Consider the following 6,532-nt stretch of genomic DNA (forward strand, 5'->3'; position numbering starts at 1 on the left):
GAATCAGATTATCTGGCATTAGATTCTCATAAGGAGCACACAACCCAGATCCCTCACGTGCACAGTTCGCAGTATGGTTCAGGCTCCCATGAGAATCTAATGCAACTGCTGATCTGACAGGACACAGAGCTCAGCAATGTGAGCAATGGGGAGTGGTTGTAAATACAGATGAAGCTTCCACTTGCCTGTCTGCAGCTCACCTCCTGCTGTGCAGCCCAGTTCCTAACAGGCCATAGACTAGAACCCCTGATCTGACTTATTCAACCTTTAGGAAGAAAATTAGAGTCCTCAAATTGTGATGTTGGAGAAGACTCTTGAGAGTCCCTTGGACACCAAGGAGATCAAACCAGTCAATCCCAAAGGAAATCAACCCTGAATAGTCATTAGAAGAACTGATGTTGAAGCTGAAGCTCCAATACTTTGGCTACCTGATGCAAGAGCTGACTGATTGGAAAAGACTCTGATGCTGGGAAAGATTGAAGGCAAAAGGAGAAGAGGGCTGCCGATGATGAGATGGTTCGATATCATCACTGACTCAGTGGACATGAGTTTGTGCAAACTCCAGGAAATAGTGAAAGACAAGGAAGCCTGGCATGCTGCAGTCCAGCAAAGAGTTGGACACAACTTAGGAACTGAACAACAACAAATAAGATAATACTCATGAGCAGTGTTTCTCAAATTATCTATAAAGTTGGTTTTTTTTTAATTTCCAATTTATTATGGGCCAACACTTCTGACTGAGCGACGTATCTTATTCAGCAAAATAAGTCCATCACTGATCATGTGCTTGGACAGCATGGCGATGTCAAATTGCCATAAATATTTCTCAATGCTTGCTCTCAATTTTGTACTTCTCTCTTGTGGACATACTAGTCTGAAAGACCACCTGACTAGCACTGTTCTAGGCAACTGAGGTCTCTCCTTTCAAATAACAATCTTGTTTTCACAGTAATGCTAGGTGACTCTCTGAAAACCACTGCCCTCCGTGTGGTGCCTGAAAGGACTAACTCAGTCATTGTCAATTCTAGGACAACCAGGGGAGGGTGAGAATGGCTGGGTGTGGGCTCTTTACCGAGACCCCAAAATCCTATTTCTCTGGATTCTCTGTACAGTTTCATTTTTTTTTTAAGTTTCCTGTGCTAAAAATAAAAATAGAAAACCACTCATTTTCTGACATTTATTTTATACATGAGGCCAGAGATTATAATACTTGCTACACAAATACATGCATTCATATGGGGACTTTCCTTTAATTCTAAATGGAAAAGATGAAATTTAGTATTTTTTCTTAAAAGGGAGAATAGGTTATAGAAATGAAAGATTATATATAAAATACAAGTGCATATTGGGCTTCCCAGGAGGCACTGGTGGTAAAGAATCCACCTGCCAATGCAGGAGACATAAGAGATGTGGGTTCTATCCCAGGGTTAGCAAGATCCCCTGGAGAAGGAAATGGCAACCCACTCCAGTATTCTTGCCTGGAGAATCCCATGGACAGAGGAGCCTGACGGGCTAGTCCATTGGGTTGCAAAGAGTCGGACACAACCCGAGCAACATAGTACAAGTGCATATTACTTCACGAACAGAAACATTCATATCTTTCCTCTGTACCTATCAGCCATGGAACCCAAATATTAACTCAGATCAGAGAGACAAAGCATTCCATACTTTATAGGATAGTCAAATGGTCTGGGGTTCTCAGCCCTAGTCAATTATGGGCATAATCACAGTTCTGACTCATTTTTGAATTTTAAACCCAGTTTTAAAAAGAAACTCTCAAAAGTAATTCCTATCTCCTGTTATCTGAAATTTGGGTTAATACTAAAAGAAAGACATCAGAGACACACACCTCACTTAGTACTTGCAGGGCAAACACATATGACAGAGAGATACCCATGCCACAGTAAAATTGATTGTAATTAATGTAAAGTGTGCAAATGTAAGCCCACTAGTTGAACAACATGGTGAGTATCTGTGACATGATTTTCAGGTTCTCTGCCCAGAAATTCTTTGTTATTCCCCAGTTGCTTTAACTGCTTGAGAGGTCCTTACATGGCCTCATTTGATTCATTTCCGGCAATATCTTCAAATCCCACAAATAGAAGTTTTTCCTTCTAATCACTTAGGTTGCATCTTTGTAAATTATTCCATTTTACTTACTGCCTTTTATGCTTGTGTTTAGTCACTTGGTCATGTCCACCTCTTTTGTGACCCCATGAACTGTAGCTCATGAGGCTCCTCTGTCCATAGGGATTCTCCAGGCAAGAATACTGGAGTGGATTGCCATGCCTTCTTCCAGGGGATTGTCCCAACCCAGGGACTGAACCCAGGTCTCCTGCTTGAAGGCAGATTCTTTACCATCTGAGCCACCAGGGAAACCCAAGAATACCGGAGTGGGTAGCCTATCCCTTCTCCAGGAGAACTTCCCAACCCAAGAATTGAACCAGGATCTCCTGCATTGTAGGCACCTTCCTTACCAGCTGAGTTACCTGGGAAGCCCTTACTGCCTTTTGAAAGAAAGTGAAAGTCGTTCAGTCATGTCTGACTCTTTGCAACCCCATGGACTATACATATACAGTTCATAGAATTCTCTAGGCCACAATACTGGAGTGGGTAGCCTATCCCTTCTCCAGCAGATCTCCCCGACCCAGGAATCGAACTGGGGTCTCCTGCACTGGAGGCAGATCTTTACCAACTGAGCTATCAGGAAAGTTTTTTAAAAAAGCAAACAAACAATAGTACTTAGAACATAACAGCAGTAAGAGTTTGGCCTAACTAATAATAAACTAAGAGTTCATTATTTTTGAGAAGTATAGTGAACCCCTCTAACGAAAGGAAGTTAGAACTACTTGTGCCAACAACAGGAAGTCTTTCCTTCTTTCCTTGACAGAATGACGGCTAACCTCCATGTCAGATGTCAAGATGCAGTCTGTCTGTGCTCAGGGAGGTATTAAAAACAGAGAACTTTCAGTCCCACAAACAGCTGGAAATGCAAAGTGAGAAATCATTGCTCCAGTTCCTTTACCTATACACATATTTTCTTAAAGTCCCTTTAAAAATTTGAGGAAAAAAGTGGTTAAAATGTGTATGTGTGTTAATTGCTCACTCGTGTCCAGCTCTCTGTGAACCCATGCTCTGCAGCCCACCAGGCTCCTCTGTCCATGCGATTCTCCAGGCAGGAATACTGGAGTGGGTTACCATTCCCTTCTCCATAAAATAAGATAGGATTCAAAAAAGATATAATTCACATAGACCAACCAGAAATAAGGAAAATGTGTTCAAATGTACTGGTTAAATGATATTTTCTCAATCTTGACAACTGTATCACGGTACCACAGGCTGCTAACGTTACGGGAAGCTGAGTGGAGGGTACATGGGAACTCACTGTATGATTTTTGCAGATTTTATGCAATTCTCAAGTTATTTCAAAATAAACATTAAAAGTGCATTGGGAGACTTCCCTGGTGGTCCAGTGGTTGGTACTCCATGCTTCCACTGTGTTGCTGGTCGGGGAACTAAGATCCCAACCACAAGCCACATAGCACAGTCAAGAAAAACCAGTGTATTGGCCACTTGAGCAGTTTATTTTAGTAAAGTGCTCTGAGAATAGACAATGCATTTCTTTTTACAAAGAATAATTATACTTAACCTCACAGACATAGGAGCTTGGTCTTTAGAAAATTATAAATATTGCACAGAAAACATCAGGTTATGTTGGACAAACCACCAGAAAATAAAACACACCCAGAAATGTTAATAGTGATCAAAAAGCAAAAGAACTGTTAAGAAATAGGACTTGTTCCTACCTACTGTAGCTCACAAAGGGAGTCTCTAAACTGTGGGCTTGATTCTTGTATCATATTGTTATGGTTCCTCAGTGGGAAATATGGGTGGAGTTGGCAGAATAGACAGTTATCACAAGGCCCTCCTGGAACATGTAGTATCAGGGGTATGTCACCTTCCCCTTCCAGGCTCAGGAACACCTTTAAATGAATGACACCCGCAGAGTAGATGACCGAGCAGCAGAGCTTCAGCGAGGCCTGAGAAGGTACGTCCTCCTTAAAGGGTTTCAAAAGCACATTAAAAATGAAGCAGAACAGGGGCTTGTCCAGTGGCTAAGACTCCATGTTTCCAGTGCAGGGGGCCCAGATTCGACCCGTGGTCAGGGGACTAGATTCCACATACATAACTAAGGATTCGTATGCTGCAACTAGGACCCAGCAGCCAAGTAAATAAAATAAATATATTGTTTAAATGAAGCAAAACAAGACACAGGTCTAGGACAAGCAAAACAGACCTATAGGTCCCCTCCCTGGTGTCAATCAGGATTCAGTGCCTTTCGTCGAACACAGGAAGAAACAGAGGCTCAGAGAGGGAAAATGTGTCTGAGGCCATAAGGCACTTTTAGGAAGAGAAGCAGAACAAAGTCCAGCTCACCTTCAGGGTCTAAATATTAAAGGCAACTCAGAGGGAGACGGAAAAGGAGAATTTGTTGACATTGGCCCTTAGATGAGAGCAAAGGTTGACACATAACAAACGATGCTTGCATAACTTCGCCTCGTGGACTCTGGTGTACTTACAAACATGCACCTATTCATCCAGGTTCGCTCATGAGAACTAGGTAGGTGGTGAGTTCTAACCATCACACGGTGCCAAAGGTGCAGTTATAACAGAACTGCCATTGGCAGAAGTGACGTCAGTGAAAGGCAAGTACTGTCAGGGCCTTGCTCCCGGGTCAGCAGACTTGACAGCTTCCCTAGCACAGTTCTTTAAACAACCTTCTGCTTTCTGTTTAAACAAGCGCCTGGGGGATAAAACAACCAAAAATAAGAAGAACATCCCGACTACCTCCCGCTTATTCCTCCGAATGTTTACTGAGCAACTGCTAGAGGTTAGATGGCTCAGCAGTAAAGAATCTGCCAGTTCAGGAGACACAGGGTCCACCCCTGGGTCGGGAAGATCCCCTGGAAGAGGGCACGGCAACCCACTCCAGTGTTCGCGCCTGGAGAACCCCAGGGACAGCGGGGCCTGGCGGGCTACCCTCTATGGGGTAGCAAAAGAATTGGACACGACCGAGCGACTAAACAACATCATAGGTTAGACACGACTGTAAGTGTCTGCTTTCATCCTCTTCTGGTGAATCTAACCCAAGGTGGACTGAGAGTGCTGTTTCACATATACACCGCCATGAGTAAATTAGCTGGCTAGTGGGAAGCTGCTGTAAGCACAGGGAGCTCAGCTCGCTGCTCTGTGATGACCTGGGCGGGGGGGGGGAGGAGATGGGGTGAATGGGAGGTCCAAGAGGGAGGGCGTATATGTGTATATACAGCTGATTCACTTTATTGAACAGTAGGGACTAACACAACATTGTAAAGCAATTATATCCCAATTTTTAAAAAGTTAACAGGAATATATGACAACAGACATCATTGTCGTTTTCCTATTTTCAAGCTTTATTTCCCATTTTGTTAGTAAGCCTTTTGTGACAAAGGACAATGCTACAGATGGGACAGAGCTCCTATGGGTCCCCTCAACTGCCCCTGCGTGGCATTTGTGCCAGTGCTCAGGCCTGTGTGGCTGCTCACACAGGCCTACTTGGGACACAGTGCAGAGGATGCCTCTGTTAGAGCAAGTGAGCCTGAGACCCATGTACTAAGTAGTGGCACTGTAAAGGGAGAAAGGTCCAGGTAGTTTGAAGAAGGAATTTATATTAACCAGTCGATAAAAACAACTAAAGCAGCACGTCAAATTTCTCTTTATTCACTGACCTCCAAACATAGTAAGATTACATTCATTTCTGATACTGTGTGACAGAGAAAGGTGACAATGATATTCATTCATTCCTTCAAGAAACAATTTTTGATCTCTTCTTATATGGCAGACACTGAGGCTACTGTATTGAATAAGACATGGTTAAAAAAAAAATGCATTCCCCCACAAAGTCAGCCTTCATGGAAATAAATCATGATAATAAGTGAGTGTGCATTCAGCCCAACCAACCAGATCCTCAAAGAATAAAGAGAATACCAGATGAACACATCGATGTTCATAACAAACGGCAGCACTGAATTACTTTCTGAGCCACAAAATAAAATTGCTTCATCTAATCATATTTTCTTATTAAGTGCATATTTAATTTTTTGTGCTCTGTGCACAAGACACTACTGGAGGCTTCAAAAGCATCTGTCCATAACTCAGCATGTGCAGGCAATCAGGAATGTGGAGGCTAAGCAACATGAAAGTGAAAGCGAAGTCGCTCAGTCGTGTCCGACTCTTTGCGACCCGTGGACTGTAGCCCACCAAGCTCCTCCGCCCATGGGATTCTCCAGGCAAGAGTACTGGAGTGGGGTGCAACTGCTGATATTTGAGCCTTAAAAAAAAAAGAACAATTTCTTATGGTTCAGCCTAATGCATGGATGTAAATAGGAACACTAGAAATGTCAAAAAGCAGAGAAAATTAGTTTCTCAAGGAGGTTATAAATTGAATGAGTTTAAGGGAAAGAAAGCTGATGGGGGCTGATGAAAGAGCTCT

The sequence above is a fragment of the Capricornis sumatraensis genome, chromosome 10 (genome assembly GCF_032405125.1).
Source record: "Capricornis sumatraensis isolate serow.1 chromosome 10, serow.2, whole genome shotgun sequence".
In the NCBI taxonomy this organism is placed as follows: domain Eukaryota; kingdom Metazoa; phylum Chordata; class Mammalia; order Artiodactyla; family Bovidae; genus Capricornis; species Capricornis sumatraensis.